We start from the raw sequence: 20,866 nt of genomic DNA on the forward strand, positions 1-20,866 counted from the left end.
CCAATCCTGCAAACCAGTGCGCACCATTTATTCCTATTTAACAAGATCCAGCCTTCTGTGTATATAGGAATCCTCTCCCCAATCACTGAAATGCAGCTGCAAGTTTGTTTAATACTCTGAAATTGCCCTAAATTCTTCCACTACTTCTTAAAGGGCTGTTATTGCTTTTTGTGGTTCTTTTATGGGAAGTTAGATGAACAGATTTTTAATGAGCGGTCATATAAGAATGAATATTTTTTTACAAGAAGAATGAATTTGAAATTGATGACCATGCTTTATATATAATACAGAACCTTCTCCATTTGAAATATTCCACTTTGCAAATATAAAGAATAAATTTAGCACCACTGAGATACAGAAACCAATCATCACAAGGGAGAGGAAATTTTAGCCCAAAAAACCCTAAGGAAAATAACTTCTTTAAGAAAAGTGTCATGCAGCCTGATAGCCATGCAGAAAAGGCAGGACCTTGGTTTATAAATCTGATCCAAAAGAGAGAGAACACAGTAAACTGCATGGTATTCAATTCATCTGCCTCCGACGGATAAAAGGTTGAGTCAACACTGCCAGGGTTTGAACATGTGATTTCAGGAAGTGGGTGGCTTCATAATTATGTTTATATTGTGCTGTTGTTCAGCACCCCAAGCACTTACATAAAGGGGTGGTTTATAAATAAATTATTAATTATTCGGTATTCCCAAGTTGGATGCACAAGACCTCCAAGGCCCTATTCAACATGTGAAATTCTTTCCACAGAACCCGGACGTTGTCTAACAGCACAAGAGGAGGAGAAAGTATTCAGCCCTTTTCTTCCATTGGAATGAAAATGGTAGGCAATTTTTGAATGTCTGGTTTTAAAAAAAACCAACATTTAAACAGGTTCTGATTATCAGCCATAAAATGCAAGTGCATAGGGTTTAAGTCTGAAGTTCTGCAACATCGAGTTCCCTTTGATTTCAGTGACAGTTACATGCATTGAAAAGACTACTTGAGAAGGAAATTTTTTAAAGACCTGACCCAAAAACTGCTAAGTCATTGAAAAAACTCCAGTAAGCATAATGGGCATTAAATTAGACCCTATATTATACATGTTATTTCTGTCTTAAAAGTAGCAATATTTTATATGTCTATATCATTAAACCCAAAGAATCCCAAAGCATTTTGCAAACTTTACATAATGGTGCACAAGGGTCATTTCAACTACACACTGAAATGAGACAGGTTTTTACCAGTGTGCCACTCCATGATGACAGGAAGAGAAGAACACTGTCTCATTGTGGGTAGCAGAATGAAGGTATACAGAACATAAACTTTGAAATTAATATAGAATATACATTTAAAAAAGAACCATCAAAACTAGCATCCTGCCACTTGCTAAAAGTGCTACAAAATCTTTAATGATCATAAGTAGACAGGGACATCTCTCTGCATATAGTTTAAACTACATCTTATTTCTGTTATTTAATCCTAAAATTTTCATTTGCTCTATTGGTAGCATCTGCCAGAAATATGAGTTATACAAGAGCTATTCTCAGTGTCCTCTGTGATTATGTGGAAAGTAATCTTTTTTTTAAGTGCAAGTTATTTAGTGCATTAAGCATATTTTAGATTTTTAATACCACAAAGGGTCCTTACCTTACACTCTTTGTACCCCTCCAACGCCTGCCACAGAGCAATATCAGGCACACCTTTCTTGCTTATCCAGAGTGAAATCTCATGTCAGTTCTGCTAAAGTCATTTGACCATTAGCTGGAGACAAAACAATCCAATCTAAATGCTTCAAAGGGCATGGGCAACTAAGCCACAAGGTTCTACCAGCTCCTTCTCAGCATTTTGCCAGCCATGGCAGCACAGTAATATGTATGACCTTTACTTTCTTCTGTGTTTCAAAATTGAAGTACGTAAAGAGCAGCAAGACCTACTGGTTGAAGACCACTACTTTTTATGGCTATACTGCCAGTCAGTAGCAGCCCGTGAAATGTGATTGAAGTCTCTACACACCGTGTAATATTTAAGATACATTTTTATATCTCCATCTAGATCTCAAATGCATTTAACATGAATGCTGAAATGAGATTTGACCCTGTAGAGAGTATGTAGGTACTCATGATAAGCAGAGAGAGTGACCCTATCCGTACAATAGATTGAATGAGGTGCAGACAAGTGTATTGGGTGTAGGCAGTGAACAAGCATATGCCTGTACACATGAAGGCACACGAACCGGTATATCAGTAAGGTTTTTAAAATCAGATTAATTTCCACACAATTAACAAGGCTGTTGAAAGATCTGTTTTACAGCTGCTGCTGCTGCTGGGAGATGATGACAACTAAGGAAATGAAAATCAAAGGAGGAAACAATTACAACCATGCTCACTGAAACTATTTACTTCTTTTAATAAGACACAGCAACAAGTAATTGAAAGAATATATTTTATCGTTGATTAAGATAATATTTAATTTAGGTCTTGTTTTAAAAAGACTTCAAATGATCAGTTAAATGCTTTCATGCCAAAGCAAGCTGAGAGCTGCATGTGCTCCACTTGTGATGTCACAGCATCAGGATTCCAAAGGAGAAGCTTCATGGGGGGGAAGGAGTGTAGGATGCAGGATACATTTAAAGACTAGCTTGGTAGGGGAGCAGAGGAAAGGATACATTCAAATTATTTATTTTTATACAATTAAAATGTTAACTTAATATATATGTCTAGAATATTAGCATCAGCAGGCTTAAGTTTTCTATAATGATGGTCCTGGAAATTCTCTTTAATGAGCCAATGCCAACTAGCTTTGCCAACCAAAATGTAAATTTATGGGAGCTGGGAAGGGCCTGATTTGTGTCCATGAGTAGAAACATTTCCATTGTTATTTTTTAGGTCAGTATAAAGTTATTTTAAAAAAATTAAAAATTCCCCTCAAGTATTGGGACCCTAGACTCTATCGTTGTAACAGCTGGAAACTGAAACTGAACGGACATGAAGTAACTGACCAGTCTAATTTCATGGACCAAGATGGGTGAAATCAAAAGGATAACCAAACAAGCTCATTGCTTTGTATGTGCCTTTGCATATCTTCCAAAATGTTCTTTGAAAGATCTCAGGAGAATTTTGTGACTAGATTCTGGCCTCAATATTTTTCATCCTTCTTCTGAAGAATGAAAGAGAAAAGTACTAGTAGTCAAATGTAAATAAGATATTACAAATCTTTCAGTTTTGATAACCCAAAAGTAATGTTTGTAACCAAGTACATTTGTTTTTTAAATTATGTATTTCAACATGACTGAGTATTTCTAAAAGGCAAAAATATAAAGTTTCATCACAAAACCAATGAGAAAGCTGAGCTTTGAAGAGGGGCAGGGAAATCTATAGAACACCAGAGGGAAGGGTAGAAAGCATTATTAAAGGGTTAACATGGCTAGGATTAAGGAAGTTTATGACAACTGGTCTTAAAAGAACTGATCTGTAGTAACACAATCATATTCTATACTTTTGATGAGACACTCACAAATGATTTGCAAGAGGTGCTTTTGAATTATACCAGTGCTTTTTGGCAATAAAATGTCTTTTTAGGGCTTTCATTTATATCTGCCCTGAGCTGAAAACATCTTTGCTAGAAAATAAGCAAAACCAGGTGAAGGTATTTTAAAGGGGAATTTCTTAAAAGGGAATTAAGCAAAGATTGTTTTTAAAAAGTTCAGGAAATATTAAAAAAATAAAATGTTATATATGTTGTAACACAAAATGTGGGCCGGATCCTGAGCTTTTATAAATCAGCATAGCTACTCAGTGACTTCAGTGGAGTTTCATACCTTACACTAGCTCAGAATCTGGCCTTATATTTTCCACAAACCAACTCTCCCCGCCCAACAAACAAAAAAACCCCAACAATCCTCCAACCCAAATTTCTCCTAATTCTGGGAAACCCCAAGAAATCAATCTTGCAATTGAAGCCAATCTCTATATAAAAGTAGAATATTATATATTCTATATATAAATTATATATTGTCTCTACACACTGTAGAGACAACCTAATATCAGAGTTTAGCTGAACCTACTGTTGCTCCTCTCTGTCTGTGACAGTTCTGCTTTCTGGCATCATCAGGATGTATAAACCCAGTCAAGAATGTTTAATGTATGAGCAAGAATATTGTCTGAACAGAGTAGAAGTCTGATTTCCAATGTGGCCCCGTGGATAGAACTCAGGAGAACAGGGTTCTATTTTTTGGCTCTGACACTGGTCTGCTAGGTGACCACTGGGCAAGTCATTTCCGCTCTCTGTGCCACAGTTTCCCTATCTATAAAATGGGGCTAATGATGTAAATCACTTGGAGATCTACTAATTAAAAGCGCTAGATAAGAGCTAAGTATTAATTATTATTGTTTTCATTCCAAAGTGCAATTCTGTCTTGTAATTTTCAGTGTGTACACACTGGCCAACCAATTGTCTTCCTGCCCAGCTTGTACCAATAGTCTCTCAGCCTAATAAGCCATCTTACACAAGTGGCTTGATCCAGCACTCCTTACGCACCTGAACTCCCACTGATCTTCTGTTTGATGAGTAAGTGAATGGGAGTTCTGGGTATACAGAGAGGAACACTTGCTAAGTCAGAGGTCAAGATGCCATCCTACAAGCACAGACCTCAGCAGGAATGCTCGAGTTTAAACTCAGTAATTGATTTTAAAGTCTGATATCTCATGAACCAACAAGCTAAAAGAAAATGGCTGCACATCACTGAATAACTGGGATTTCCAGCTTTTTAGTGGTAAATCATGAGAGATTTTAGCTCTAAATTTCAAAAGCTATCACATGGTCACTGATTACTCAAAAAGGGCAAGGAACAGGACAACATGAGTGTCTTATCCAACAGGCCAAGATCCCAAGCATACTTGGCCAGTCAACCCCTGAGTACACAAAAAAATGCAGGTCCTATATGATCACTAAGGCCTTGTCTCCCTGAGAAACTTGTACTAATTTAACTAATTTAGTTAAATCAGTGCAATCCCGCCCTGTGTGAATGCTCTTTTTTTTATTTAAGAGTTCCCTCTTTCAATTTAGCTTATGTCTATTTTCAATCTCAGATAAATCAATAGTGGGCACCTTTAAGTCAATTAAAAATATCTGCAAAAGGAAGTTGCATCAATTTTATTAAATCAACTTCTAAGCCAACTTAGCTCAGCCAGTGCAATTTTTTCATGCGGGCATAGTGAGTGAGTTAGATTTGTACCAGCCTGTTAGTATAAGACATAAATGAAGAAAAATGAAGCTTCTACTCATTGCACCATAAGAAACATTGCCCCAGGAAAGAAACTGTGCACCATGGAACATGTCGGTATACACCAGTGCTTTTGTTGGGTCAAGACAATCAAGTGAAGTAATTAGTAGTTAGATACTGGGTCTTCTTCCTTTAAGAAAGTGGTTCATTCTGTACGTTTCATTCCTGAGAGAGAGTTTGTAACTATTAGAAACAAATAAGGAAGAGTGAAGAAATGAATGTGAAGGATTTTTCAAAATTCTGTTTGAATACAGGATAATTGTTTTATTAATTGTGGAATGAGGGGACACATTAAGTGGTGTGTGGCCCAGAAGTGAGAAATTCAAGACTATCCCCCACTTTTAGGAAGATAAAGAGGAGATGACTATGGTGTGAAATCAGGGGGAATGAGGAACTGGCTTCCCCTTTTAATAGCAGCATCAATTAAACCCAGGGGAGGCGGGTGCAGTTTACTAGTTAATTAGTCCAGGGATGTGGTCCTTTCATGTGCAATTCAGAACAGGAACACCTGGTGTGCAGCACTTCAAAGCACGGGGGAGGAAAAAAGCCAAACAATGCAGGATAGGTCACAAAAGAAAGCAACAGCACAAGAACAAAAACTGTTTATATCTGACCTTCACCCTGTTGTAAATAAAGGGAGAAGATAGGGCCCCCTCCTCCCAACCCCAGAGAACAAACAGCTCAGGGCTCACTGGGGGAGTTTGAAAAAAAGGCATGGTGGTAACTAATTGTTTTACAACCTAATTAAAAGGAAAAGAGAGAGCAAGATATAGATAGGGATATAATGATTATAATCACGTTCTGATATGTAGCACCAAAAGACAGAAAAAGGAAATGCTATCTGAGCAATGCTTCAGGGCTCTCAAAAATGCTGTCTTTTGCTCAGAGATGGGTGGAATAGGTTTGAATATAATCAAACTATAGATGGGACGTTCGTTAAGGTTTTTGGTCAGGATCAAGATCCAGTTTGAGCTAGAAAAGATCCAGGATTTTGGTTTGGTCCCACCTTTAAATAAGTTCACACCAAAAGGATGCTTCCACAAACCTGGACTGAATATTAATGGCAGCTCCATGAAATTCTTGATAGCCTTGAGCTGTTGTCTTACAATATTATGTCTCGTTGCACTTCCTGACTCCCATTGGAACTGGAAGCAGAACCACTGTAATAATAATTAACTAATTAAGACCCATTTACTGGTGTGTGAGGCAGTATTAGCACTTATTTTACAAAGAAGGGGAAACTGATATGGAGATAAAGTGATTTTCAAAAGACATAACATGAAGCAGTGGTAGAAGCAGGTTTAGAAACCTTCCCAGTCCTGTGGTCAACTCTCTAAACCATGCTGCCTCTTGAGTGGCAAAATAGCACAAAGGAGTGCTTTGAAGTAGAGAGACTCTCTGACTGGAAGCCAGTAGTACTGCACATCTCACATAAAGGAGATCGTTCTCACAACATTTCAGGCCCGTTTTTCTATCTCAAAAAGTTGGATAATTCAGATAACTTTCAAATAAAAATCCAAATGTTTAAGTGCTTATTTGACCCAAACCACTGAATATTTTATTCACCAATTACTAATTCTGAGGTTCCTCTATCATGGAGATGGAGGATGCTCTTGTTGTTAAACCTGGGATTGAAGTTAAGAGACCAGAGCTCTATTTCTAGTTCTGCTACTAACTTTCTATGTGATCTAGGGTAAATCACTTAACCACTAAGGGCTTCAATTTGCCATCTGTAAAATAGGACATGAATGTTGGGAGACTTACTTCATTAATGTTTGGCAGATGCTTCGAGATCATCAGATGAAAGATGCTACTGAAGAAATATCATTGTGAAATTTAAGTAGCAACCTCAATGGAGCTGTTATGAGGCCTCCGTATTTAATTCAACACTGATTTGTTTCTCCCCAAATAATTTAAATAAAAACAAAAATTCCAACCAAGAGGGTCCAGTTGGCCGACTTGTATTTGTAAGCTAAGATTTTGGGCAAGAAAGTGATTAACATCTGAAAACATTCTTGACAAATTTGCTGTATAGCATCATGTGTATATAGGAATGGCTCAAGAACTGTGGGATTGATGGATTAGCATGTGGGCTGGGAGGATATGGAAGAAGAAGGAAGGCACATATAGGAATCAGATGGAGAAGTCCACCCACACACCCTGGCTATAAGGAAAATATATCATCAAAATCAATATGTTGGCTGAAAGGTGTGCCAAAATGCCCTCCAAAATGGATTAGGTGCCAACGGAGAATTTTAACTAAGACAACAGCCATGGATTAGTTGATATGTTTGACAACTCAGCCCTTGTCTATTTCTTGCTCACACATATCCAGGGAAGAAACAAACTTCTCTTAACTATGCTTGCTGTTAGGGCTGTGGTGGGATTGTCTAGGGTTTACTTCGCAGAACAACTTGGAAACTTCTAGGTTTCCGTCCTCCCTTCCCTAGCAGGAAAGGAGGATATGACATATCATGGTACAATCTAGACTAATGAACAGCTGTATCACTCTTGCCCTGTAACCTTGGGTGCCTCATGATGCCTTACTGAAGGACCCTGGGCCCCACCTGGGCTGCTTCCAGCATGCAAGCATGTGAAACTTGGTTACACTATGACTGGTTTCAGAGTAGCAGCCGTGTTAGTCTGTATTCGCAAAAAAAAAAAGGAGTACTTGTGGCACCTTAGAGACTAACAGATTTATTTGAGCATTGTTAGTCGCTAAAGTGCCACAAGTACTCCTTTTCTCTTTGGGTTACACTCTGGTTCTCACCAGCCTGAGTTATTCTGAAGGGTGACCCCATCACACTCCCAGCCTTAGATTTCCCCCACAGAAATTTATGTCTTGTAGTGCCCAGCCCTCTCCTAGACAATACAAGTTTATATAAAGTCCGCTATTTCTTTAATAAAAAAATATGCACACAACTTGCCACCCCAAATGGAGTTTCCCAAATACTTCAATTTAAATATACTAGATTAGATAAAACAAAAGTACAAGTTTATTAATCACAAAGATTTTAAGTGAGTACAAACAATAAGGTATAAAATTCAGAAATGGTTAAAAAAAAATTAAGATAAAATGCAACTGACTAATTTAACAAATTATGTTAAATTCAAAGCAAAGTATTCTCACCACATGTTTTCAGCAGTTTTACTGATCAAACTCTTAAGTCAGGACCCCTTCTCCACAATGTCTGCTTACTTTGTTGCTTCATGTGCAGTGAATTGATGGGCAGAGAGAGAGAGAGAGAGAGAGTGTGTGGGGGTGGGGAGAGGTGCCATGGCCTTCCTTTTTATAATTTCAGTCCCCCTCTTGAAAACACATTTCCAGCTGGGTACCATGAGACAAAAAGTTTACAGGGAAGGATGTTCCCTGCTGATTTTTTCTCACCTGTTTGATCTTCCTTTGTTTCCCTTCCTGCTTGATGACTCTGTTTGCTGCATAAATGCAAATTAATCAGAGCACACATTCCTTTGTTTGAGACAGACCTGTTTGCCAACCTCAGTTTCGAACATGTGTTAATAACACCATACATTTGAATCTTATAAGTTCACATACAATGTTGCTACACATATTTTATCAGGATGATAATGACCACCAAATTATGAGTTTTCAGTTAATACCTTACAAGGCATACTTTGTAGAAAGATAATTACAATAGTGTGTAAGGTGTCACAGAGTTATGGACAATTTTTCTTTTTTTCTAAAGGAATTGTATGGATGAGGGTCAAATGGACTTCACTGATCGTTATTATGGGATAGCCCTTTCAGAACAAATGTGACTAGCAATGATCCTGCATTCTGCAAGCTGAGAGGATGCGCAACTAGCTGCACTGAATTTTTGTGTGTTTCCTCTGTATTAGTGTTTAAATAACACAAGGAAACCAACTCTTCACCACAAACAAGATTAAATCTCTGGAAGTGGTTGGGTATTGTAATCCTGATATCATATATCTTGAGTGAGGTCAACTGAGGAGACAGTACCCCTAAAGGCAGAGCCCTTGGAGCAACGTCATAACAATGTCCAACGCAGGAACACCTCAGCAATTTCTGCTTGGCTTACTTAAATAAAGCCACCATTCAAACTGGAACACCACAACAGTTCACAGGATCTCAGTGATGCGAGATATTTCACTTTTACTGAAAGCTTTCAGAGCACTGGGGGGATCAGTTGTCCTGCAAAACCTGTGTTTTAGAGGCAGTGAGATGCAATCTGAGCTGATAGTGATTTTAATAGGGACAGCTGTTTTACAAAATTTCTGAAGACCCTGTGATGAGGTGCATTTCCCACCTTCCCACCTCAAAGCACAGTCTGCACTTGCTGCACAGGGCCAAAACTGGCACAGGGTTTGTCCCCCATTCTTGGAAGGACTTGAGGACTGTTCAGCCCATATAATTTCTTCCTTGAGAATTACTCTCACTTCCATTATATCTAGGGGGCAGTTAATAGGTCTCACCTGCTACAGTGAGACAGTGGGAATCTATGAGCAATACACTGCTGGGTTCCAGCACCTGCAGAAAGGATGGGTCACAGCAGAAGAAGCCAGCCTCCCTATTATACCTCCTTATAAAACACGAATAACAGAAATAGAGTAGACCAGATTCTATAGTTAGAGCAAAGTGCATTCACAAAGTTTGAACAGTGCATCGAGCCAGTTTCTGGCTGGTTTTGTGTATGTGATAGGAGCCACAGAAGTGCAGAGCAAGAATGCACAACAGCTGGGTCTCCCTGTGAAGAACCATTCCCACATACAGGTGAAACATCAGAGGAAATTTAGTTAGGCAGGATGATAGAGACAGTTTCTCTCCTCATGTGATACCTCAGCAGTTGCAACCAACCAAGGCCCCAGAGCCAAGAGCTTAATTGGTTTAAATAAGAGGAAACATCTTCAGTGAGGAATCTTAGATTCAACCTCACTTCCCTTCTTTGGTCTCCCAGAGTTCGTCCTACACAGACACTGCATTGACCTAATTACAGTACAGACCTGTTTACGCGTGGATATCGGGAGTCAAGCTGTCATGACCGCATGTTAATGGACCACAGGTTAAGAGGGCCATGCTGAAAAAGTGTCTATGATTCACTTCGAAAAAACACACCGTTATTTTCTGCTCTTTCTGGCTTGCATTTTTTTTCTTTCTTATGAAGTCTGTCATTCACCACAGATGAAACGTGTTCGCAGCCGATTCATCGGCTGATCGGCTTTCTCCAGAAATCAATACCTGCACTATGCCATGACGCTTTTTAAAATGACTTATAAACCCCTTTCTGGCTTGGAATGATTCATCCCCCGTTAAATTTCCAAATTTTGTCGCTTGGGGTTGAAGAATTGGCCCATTTAGCGGCATTCCTTTCAGCCTTTCCTGAGCAAACCACGTGCGCATGGCTTTGTCTATTGTGGGTTTTGCTGAATTGTGCACGTTTTCACATAAGCCCTGCGGCAGAATCGATGTTTTGTACAAAGCCATTCAGTTTAGATTAGTTTTTTAGCCATCCTCAGAGAGTAGATTCGGCAATCCCAATATGTTTTGAAACTTTGGCCTGGATTTCTCCACTATTTACTCGATCTATTGCAGCTAGCTTTTCTTCTACAGTGTAGGAATGCTGACACTTGTCCTCTGCCATTTTATTAGGTCTATGATTAAAATTTTCTAATGTAGTATATATATATATATATATATATATATATATAACTACTATATACAGTATTATATCTCTCTCTAGCATGACAATGACTAAGTGTGTGTGATACGTCTTTACCAATATCGGTAAAAACGTACAACACATTTCTGCTCCGCACTTCCTGTCAATTTCTATGTCAGTGAGTTAGTGAGCAAATCTGTAGTGCTACATAGCAAGTTCCTGTACCGCAAGTTAATGAGTCTCGAGTGTTAAATAGGTAGCACTGGGAGGCATGGCACTACCACACGTTAAGTGGATTCGCACATAAACAGGTCTGTACTGTACATTGACCGGGACTTTACGCTGCTTGGGGAGGTGGTCTTACTAAATCAGCCTAGAGAGACACTTACATTGGTGGGAGCCAAATTTAAGTGAAGGCACTTCCATAGCTAGGTCGACGCAAGGCAGTTTACATCGACCTAACCCTGTAGTGTAGACCAGGCCAAAGTTTTACATCATTTGCATAGCTTTAGAAACAACCCAAACTATAACAGGACACAGTGGCACATTTAGTGGGTTTTTTGGGAGGGTGGAGGGAACCCTATGTCTTTAAAATATCAAAAGCTGGCATTAGGAGAATGTCCCCTAATATCTAACACATTACTGTCTTATAGAAGTGAGTGCCACCTTCGGAACCACTTCCGGCTGCATCGCTACTTTAAGTCACAGAGGTATAAAAACAAGCACAAAATTGTCTTAATTGCAGAGCTTCATTTCCTATAATGCGTGTCTGCTCAAATGTTTTTCAAAACATTGCCTTCTGTATCTGTTTATCCCAAAGGTAACATACCAGGAGGACAGAAAATGCAGCACCACCCCCAGGTTTGCCTTCAGATCCATTAACACAACTTCACTCACCTGACTAAACTTCCTTTTTATCTAATACATTCAGTGAAGCTTGAGGCTTGTGCTTGATGAACATGTTCTACCTTTTGGAAGAAACTCTGAAACAGCACTTAAGTTCTATTACAAAGTCATCCTCATTAAACTATTTGTCTCATTTTGAAAGACTAACAACATTTAGAGAGTCCACTTCTGCGAGAGGTGCTGAGCACCCTCAAATCTCCTTGACTTTGACGGGAGTTGAGAGCAATAAAACATCTTACAGAATCAGTCCTAGCAGAGAAGATAAAATACAAGATTTGCCTAAGTCCCTATGTGCAATTTAAGGGGATACTAATAGGTTAAGTCCAAAGCCTATGAAAAGGTATCATGCTGCTTTCAATTTATTAATTGCAAAGAGATCCACAGAATTCCTTCCCCAGCCTCAGATAGATGGAAATAATCCTCCTACCTTCTAATGCTCTGTCTACTGTAACAATGTGTGTGTTCCAGGCAGTGTAACAGATTATACCCCCACTCCTTTAAATGGCACCCTGATAATATACAGGGCTAATGTCATAAGCTATTAGAAACTCTCAGACACACAATATATCTACATCTCCACGTTTTCCCCTTACACTGCGCAACAACAGACAACAGGCATGCAAACTGCTCAGCTGCAACTGTTCCAAGTCGAATAATTACAACTTGTCAGAAAGAATTAATTTTCCCATTTCTCATAAAGATGTGTAAAAATTACCATGTTATTATACACTGACACTCTCTGGAGGCAGACACAAAATTTAATTTTGAATTCTTTCCGCATATTAAATTAAATCCATAAATAAGAGTTTAGGCATTCACTCGGAAGCATATGTTCATTGGGAGCGAAAGCCAACACGAGCCTGGCTGTAATGGTTGTTGTAATGTTTTAATAGCTCGCTTCTTCTAAGCACCAATAAATTTACATGATCATAACAGTCGTGGGCATACAAGAAGCCCATTACTGTCTGGGCACAGGCAGCAGCGTTAACAGGATGGAAAAATGGAAAAAGGAAAAAAAACCTCTTAAATAAAATTAGGCAACTGCACTTGTCAGCTGCTCCATGATTGAATTTTTAATATTGTGGTCAATTGGTCAAAACAAATAGTGGGATAAAATATTTTAATGTATTTAAAACCTGCTTCTATAGTTAAGAGAGTTTTTTCTCTCTCTCTCTGTATATGTGTATGTGTGTATATATATATCTATATATGTGTATGTACATATATATATATATATCTTCAGATTAATTGCTCTGGATTTTTGTTTTATAAACACAGAGAGAAGAGAAAAGCTTGCCCTAGCACCTCCTCACCCCACATTTGTTGGCCCTCGTCACAATACTGCCACAGGCCATGCTGTAACTCAGCCCAACTGGCAATCTCTCTACTTAAGGATGGAGACTCAGGATTGCTATAGCTGTGGGGGAGTTGCAAGTCAGAGTGAAGTGCACTGGCACAGCTGTGTGCCGGCCCCAGGGCTGGGAGAGCTGGGTGTGCGGCTGGTCAGCAATGAGGTAAATTATTGGCATAGCTGTGTTGATGGCAAGCCTAGACACTGACTGCTATCACTATATGCAATATGACTGCATTACAGAGTAATGGCCTAAGACAGCGTCAGCTGTAGTGCTTTGGATTATTGTTAAAGAATAGTGTAGTGTTTTGGGGAGGTTGAACAGAGACTAAAGAATTGCTCCCTCGTTTACTGACTTGCACAAAATGGTCCAGCTTCTCCTCTCACTTACACCAGGTAATCTAGTGTAACTCCAGTGTAACTTTACGCTCAATCCATGCCAGGGTGGTTATGATCAGAATTTGGGCCAATACATATTATATGCACGCATGCTTTCTTTTTGTTATTTTTGTATTACATATGTTATTGCCTCTCCTTGATATTCCATCTTATTTGTATTTCTAATGATTTATCATTTAGATAAGACCACAAGTTAAGTTGTTCAGTACACGAAAGTGTTATGTAAACTGTGCCCATCCAACAGGATATACCTTTACTTATCCTGATCACTTCATCAACAGTTGCCTGGACCTCACACTCTGCTCAAATTAAACTACCACACACAGTCTCTCTCTCTCTCTCTCTCTCTCTCTCTCTCATATGCTCACGCATGCATGCACACACAAAGCAACCACACATCTAAAACTTCAATTACTAAAAAATAAAGCTAGTTATCGCCAAACATTCAATTCACAACCAACAAACCTGAAGTCTACATAATATATACACTCAGACACATCAAAGCACACCAAGAGATAGAAGGCAATCCTGACCCTGAAAAACTAAAATCCCTACATCTTGCAAACGTTAAAATTGCTTTGGGATAGATAATATACATAAAGAGTCATTACTGTAATTGAAATAATAATTTTGTATCAAAAAGAACAGGTAAACACTGTACAAGTTCTACCCCGAAGTTAAAGAGATTTACCCCTGGATAGATATAAAACAAACCTAAAACTGTATAATACCTTACAAAAACTCATTAAAACCCAGATCCAGCTCCCACTGAAGTCAATGAAAAGGTTCTCATAGACTTCAGTGGGAGTTGGATTGGGTTCTTGTGACCAAATGCACTCCTATATTCACACCCTACACACCACTGTAATAATCTTTGTACAGAATATATCCTATGAGGTATCATTTGAAAACTATTAACTTGCTGATCAATCGTATCATGGTGAAATGTACATAGCAAAATTACATGTAAAGTTATAAACATAAGCTGAAATCATGACTGAAGCGTGTTTACAAGACAAGTCTTGGGACTGGGTAAACCTGTTTCTCAAAGACAAAGGACAAGCTCATGTACCTAGGCAGGTGTCATCAAAGTTGATGGGCAATCACCTATCAAGTGGCCATTGTTTTGGCAAGGAAGGGGGCAGGAACAAACAGAGCTGCATCTTAGCAAACAGCATGGAACTTCTTTCACTACCAGACTCTTTGTCTCTGTCCTCACAGCCAGAATGAACTTTATCTAGGGGTAACCCTCAGGAAAATGCATTTCAACGGGTGACTGAACTATAAAACTCAGAGGTAAAAACACCCCATGTTATCTCTCCCTACCCATCTCTCACTCTTTTACCTAAGAAGGCAAAAGAAAGAGCCTATGTTCTTTGGGAGCAAATCATTACCTTGAAACTTTGTCAGCAATGATACTAAGAACCTGTGGTAAGAATTTCACCTTGAACTAGGTCTAGTTGAAGTTTTGAAAGCATTTTATCTTTATTTCTCTTGTAACCAGTCCTGACCTTAATGCCTTATATTTGTACTCACTTAAAACCTATGCCCCTGTAGTTAAAAAAATTATTTAATTTAAACTAATCCAGTATTGTGAATTGTTTGGGTAACTCCATTTAGGGTAGCAGACTGTATTGATCCCCTTAAAGGGAGAATGGACCTAATATATCTGGACTGTCCAGGAGAGGGCTGGACAGTGCAGAACACATATTCTGGGAGAAAATTCGGGAGTGTGTGTGTTGTGGTCACTCTGCAAGTAGTACCCTAGGCTGCTGGAAGTCAGAGTGTGGCGGCTGTGTTGCTGACTGGCTGCTGCAGTCAGAGTTGCTGGACCAGCACTGTGGCTATAAACAGACACTCAGAATGTGACCTGCATTCTGGCAGGCTATTTGTGAGTGGCCCAGGTTGCAGCTACAGCAACAAAGCATTGTGAGGCATCCAAAGTTACAGGGCAGTGTTGACACCGCCCCTCACTGGTTTGGACTGCACATTGGAATGTCATAGTCCTAAATTTTCAGTTTATCAGTCCCATCGCTGTTGATTTCCAGGACATCAGTTCATAATTAGTAATTGTCCCTTAATGAGTAATGAGTCAATGACTCAATCCAGAGTTCATGACATCAAATTTCATCACCATTGTAACAACTGTGATGCCACTAACTATGGATGGTGTGACACCAATGACTGAGTCAGGCAAGAGGAGGCTGACAGCAGAGGAGATTAAGGTGTTGGCAGCTGACAGTATCAATACAGGGATACTAATCCTTTCACTTCTCAGTTTAGAGTTTGAATTCAGCCTAGACTGACAGTAGGCAAAACTGCTACCTCCTGAAGTTGGCTGGGTGACCTACAATATGAAATAAATTGGTGTTCTGAATCTAGTTCCAAGTAGACATCATAAAAAATAGCACCTGGGGTGGAAATCTCAGTCATGGGATGAAGAATTGTGGAAACTGAAATACCATCTCACCCTTCAAGTCAAGGTTGGGGTGCGGTGAACTACAGTGGAGAAGCTTGCTCTGCCACTGCTCATCCTGTGCCCGTTCCGTGAGGAGAACTTTGGTCCCAAGGTTTGTCTAATCAGTATCTTTCACTAGCACTTAAATCAGTTTACAAAAGTAAGATACTGAGGGGAGAGAGTGCTGATTGTTTATACGGAACTACAGCATCTCAATATTCAGCAATGCTGGGAAAGGAAATACAATGGAAAGAACAGGAGGGTTAAATAGAGTTTTGCTGAAGTTCGTAAAGTTTGACAGAGCGTGGCAGTAGCTCTTTAAGCACTCATCATTTTGAGTCAGACAATCCACAGACAAAATGAGAAGAATAAAACAGTTCTTTGAAGTGTATTGACCTTTTCATGTTTGTTTAGTGAGTTTTACAACAGACAAGTCCGAAACGAAGAGAAACAGTTACATACTGTAACTGTCATTCTTGAAGATGTGATGCAGATGTGTATTCCAGGTAGGTGTATGCATGCCCTGCACGCTGGAGACAGAGACTTTTGCCTAACAGTATCAATAGAGGGGTGGTGCTTGTGCCTTGTGTCTGCAGCCCCTCCCCTGGCTATATGAGGTGGCGCCCCTCTCAGTTCCATCACACTGGACATCCAGGGGAAGACTCCATTGCAGATGGGATGGAGGGTGGGTCGTGGAATACATGTCTGCATCACATATTGAAGAACCACAGTTACAGTCAGTAACCATTTCTTCTTCTTCGAGTAGACGCAGATGTGTATTCCAGGTAGGTGACTCAAAAGCAGTACCCCATGTAGAAGGTGGGGCTCTGAGTCTAGCTGAGCAGGGATTGCAGGACCACTCTTCTGACATTAGCATCTGCTCTGGAAGATGCAGTGATCGCATAATGGCCCATAAATGTATGTATGGAGGACCATGTGGCTGCCCTGCAAATGTTCAATAAGGAAATGCCATTGAGGAATGCTACTGATGTTGCCAGTGCTCTCGTCAAATGAACAGTAGGTGCTGAGGAGGCATAGCTGACATTATCTCATATGCAGTCTTGATAGAAGACATTATCTATCTAGAGATGGTTTGCATGGAGACTGCTTGTCCCTTCATGCAGTCCGCATATGATTCGAACAGGTGAGGCGAAGCGATGCACAAAACTGTTCATTCCTGCTCAGATAAGAGGCTAGACAATGTCTAATGTATGGAGGCATTGCTCCTCCAGGGAGGAATGCATCTTAGGGAAAAATATAGGCAAATACACCGCCTTGTTCAAATGAAACGGACACCACTTTGGATAAGAACTTTGGGAATGGCCACAGCATTGCCTTGTCCTTGGATAACTGCTTCTAAGGAGGCCGTGCCATCAGACCCTGCAATTCACTCACCTTCCTGGCTATCAGGAACATAGTTTTCTGAAACAGGTGGAACAGTGGACAGGATACAAGAGGCTCAAATGGAAGCCTCATTAGAGCTGCTAAAACTGTATTCAGGTCCCACAGAGGGATTGGTTCTCAGACACAGGATGCAGGCAGAAAAGTCCTCAGAAATCTCATCACCATGGCTTTAGAGAAAACAGATTTCCTTGGATAGGAGATTTCCTTGGATATTTCTGCCAAGTGCACTTGCAGAGAACTGAGAGCCAAGCCTGATTTCTGGAGGTGTAGCAAGTACTCCAAGATGTCCTGGATGGAAGTCCCTGGCGAGTGGGCTCCGTAGGCCAAAAACCACACCAGAAACCTCTCTACTTTGCTAAGTAGGCCATCCTATAGGAAGCCTTCCTACTGTTAAGTAGCATCTGTTGGACAGTCTCCATGCAACATTCTTCCTCCTCATTCAGCCAGGCAGAAGCCATGCCGTAAGGTGCAGGGAGCTGATTGCCGGATTCAGGGTTTGGCCGTGGTCCTGTGTGAGGAGATTGGGAAGGAGAGGAAGTGGCATGGGAGGCTGAACTGACAAAACAAGGAGGTTCAAGAATCAGCACTGTCTCAACCATACAGGATATATAATCAGGATGATCCTGGGGAATGATTGAATGAGGAGGGAAGGTGTTCAGCAGAGTTGACTTCCAGCTATAGTGGAAGGTGTTGGAGAGGGAGTGCAGGAGACAAAAATCCTGCTGAGATGATCCGCGAGACAATTATGGACCCCTGGTAAGTGGACAGCTATCAGATGATCTTCTCTTTGATGCAGAACTGCCAAAGGTTGATCACCTCTAGGCAGAGTGATCTGGAGTGGGCTTCTCCTTGTTTGTTCACATAATGCATCTGTGAGTATGTGAACCACTGAATGCCTGATACCCAGAAGACCCAATGCTCCAACACATTGTTATGGAGTGAGGCTCTTTGCTCTGACCACAGCCCCTACACCCTCAATGAGTCCAGATGCACTCCCCAACCCAGAAGTGATGTGTCAGTAACCACTGGCTTGGTCGGACAGGGCACACATTGCGGGAGCTAGGCTTCTAGGCTTGGTGGAGGAAGGCAAACTAGAGAAAGCAAGGCAGGGCAGTAAACTGTCCTGAGCCACATCTGAAGATGACAAAGATGCCCAAAGATAGCCCAACAGGCCATGGACTGTCATGGACAGTTGTGCTTGCAACTGAGACACAGCTGTCGAATCGCCTGGATGTGGTTGGTCAATAAGAACGCCCTCAACTTCATGGAGTCTAACAGGGTCCCAGAGCCCTCTATTTGTGGAGTGGCAGCCAAAGTTGACTTTGTGGTGTTTGGAATGAATGCCAAACGGCTGAGTAAACGTTGTGTGGTATTAATGTGGGTGAGAACCTCCTCTCTGGAGCGTGCCTTCAGTAACCAATTGTTGAGTAGAGGAAGATATGGATTATTCCCTTCCTCCTGAGGTACACCACAACCATTGCCCATGCATTTGCTGAAGACTAAGGGGGCAGAAGAGAGGCCCAACAGGAGAACGGTATACTGAAAATGATGTTCTCCTACTATGAAATGAAGAAACTTCCTGAGACTTGGTAGAATGGCCAGATGAAAATAAGAGTCCTGAAGGTCCAGAGCAATGAACCAGTCGTTCTGAGACAAAGCAGGGATGATAGCTGAGAGAGTGACCATGCGGAACCTCACATATTTGATGAATTGAGGATGAAAGAATCCTCAGAGGTTGAAGATGGGCCTCATGCCACCCTTCCATTTTGGTATCAGGAAATAATATGAGTAGAAAGAGTGACCCCAGTGTTCTTCCTCCACCACACCCAATGTTAGCAGAGAACTAACTTGCTTAAAAAGCACGAGAGGGGTCCCTGAAGAAGGGTGGGGAGGGAGGCGTGTGTGCAGAGGAACTGAACGGTGTAACCTGATCTGACAGTGTCTAGGACCCAGCTGTTGGAGGTAATTAAGACCCAGACATTGTAAAAAGTGGCCAACCTGTCCCCAAACACATGGAGGGACAATAAGAACAACAACTGGAATGGTGCTCTGAACTAAAGAGTCAAAATGGATTAACAGGTGCCAAAGGAGGGCGAACAGACCAGCCAAGCCCTGAGTTCAAGTGTTTCCTTTTGTGAGACCTGTCTCTCTTCCTCGGATAGTCTTGCTGTCTTGGGAAGGGAGGGCTGGGTGAAAGTATGCTGCATCTAGACTGCTATTGTTGCTGTGCACTGTAATGGTGTCTCTGCATGGGCGGCATGTATACCCTTAAAGACCTTAACGTAGCCCTGGAATACTTAAAGGAATGCAGGGTTTCATAAGTCTTGTCCGAAAACAACATCCAGCCATCAAAAGGCAAGTTCTCAATTGCTTGCGGGACATCCAAAGCGATCCCATAGTTTTGGAGCCAGGAAGTCTCTCTCATAGTGATCGCAGAGGCCATCATCCTGGCCAAGGTGTCTGCCACATCAAGGGAGGGCGATGTCATGGCCACCAAGCAGCCCTCAGCGACAAACCCCCAAAACGCATCATGAGAGGCCTCAGGCAACTGGTCCTCAAACTTGGACATAGCCAACCAATTGAGAAAGTCATATTTGGACAGCAAAGCCTGTTGGTTTGCGATCCTCATTTGTAATGACAATGAGGTGTATATCTTTATGCCCAAAAGGTCCAGCTACTTAAAGCCTCTGTTTTGGGGATGGATTTGAACCTACCCTGCCGGGCTCTGTCATTCACCACCATGATCACCAAGGAGTTTGGGGCCAGATGGGAATAGAACCCTTCACTTCCCTGTACAGGCACAAAATGGCACTTCTCCAAGTGTTCAGCCACTGGAGGCCCTGAGGTTAATGTACCCCAAAGGGCTCTCAATGGTTCAAGGAGAGCCTTATCAATTGGGAGGACCAATCTCCCAGGAACAGAGGGCTGGGGGAGAATGTCCATGAGTTTATGGGTATTCTCCTGGAGAAACTCTGCTTGAATACCAAAGGATGAGGCAACTCAGCGTAAAAGATCCTTACACTCCTTAAAGTCCTCTGGGATGGAAGGGGAGGATGAACCAGGCAGCACCACATTATCTGGGGACAAGGCCCTTGACTGAGCCACAGTCGAGTCCTGCTCCTGGGATAGCATCTCCGGTGGCTACACAGGAAGGGGAACCAATGGTGCCTGGGCTTGTAGCTGATCCGCAGCCACCAATGTTGCACAGGCACGTGACCTTGCCTTTGACCGGGATGACAAATGGGACCTTTGGGAGCAAGGAGTTTCCCACTGAGCCTACAGGGGCCACTGGCATGGAATGGCCATTAGTAGCCATAGGCATCAGGCCAGTGAACTCCATCCTGGCCTTAGGGTGCATGCCAAACCTGGTAGCCATACTGGTCCACCGGTGGCCTTCAGACCTCTGCCGGTGAAATGGAGCTAGAGGAGGAGGACTCCGA

Source organism: Lepidochelys olivacea (assembly GCF_965140295.1).
Source record: "Lepidochelys olivacea isolate rLepOli2 genome assembly, chromosome: 1".
Taxonomy (NCBI): domain Eukaryota; kingdom Metazoa; phylum Chordata; order Testudines; family Cheloniidae; genus Lepidochelys; species Lepidochelys olivacea.